Here is a 436-nt window from a genome sequence, read left to right on the forward strand (position 1 = left end):
AAACCCAGTTACTCAAAAAACCTTTCTAGCACAGAACATATTTCAAAGGCGGTTCAGCTCACATTTCAAACAGCTATAGTTCTCATGAGGTTTATTGCCTGTCAAAATTAATGGTTAAGCTTTTCAAGTCAGTATTGGACTTTCTGCACTTCCTGATGTTATAGACATGCTGCTATTGTATAGACTAGTTAGTTGTTGTTGTTTTTTAAACTATGAGTTGGTAAAAACTTAGAATGTTTAGTTTTGCAAATATTGCTCCTCCTGGCTTATACATTTTGCATAATGTGTTAAAAGCACAAGGAGTTGATAGTCTTGTACAGATGCAACCTGACAATGTATTGACTTTCTAAGTTAACAAAAGAAAATTTAAAAGCAAGTCACATAAAGCAACAATCACTACTGCAATCACACATGTATGTTTTAAGTCATCACTTTC

The sequence above is a fragment of the Cariama cristata genome, unplaced genomic scaffold, assembly GCF_000690535.1.
Source record: "Cariama cristata isolate BGI_N322 unplaced genomic scaffold, ASM69053v1 scaffold12354, whole genome shotgun sequence".
Taxonomy (NCBI): Eukaryota; Metazoa; Chordata; class Aves; order Cariamiformes; family Cariamidae; genus Cariama; species Cariama cristata.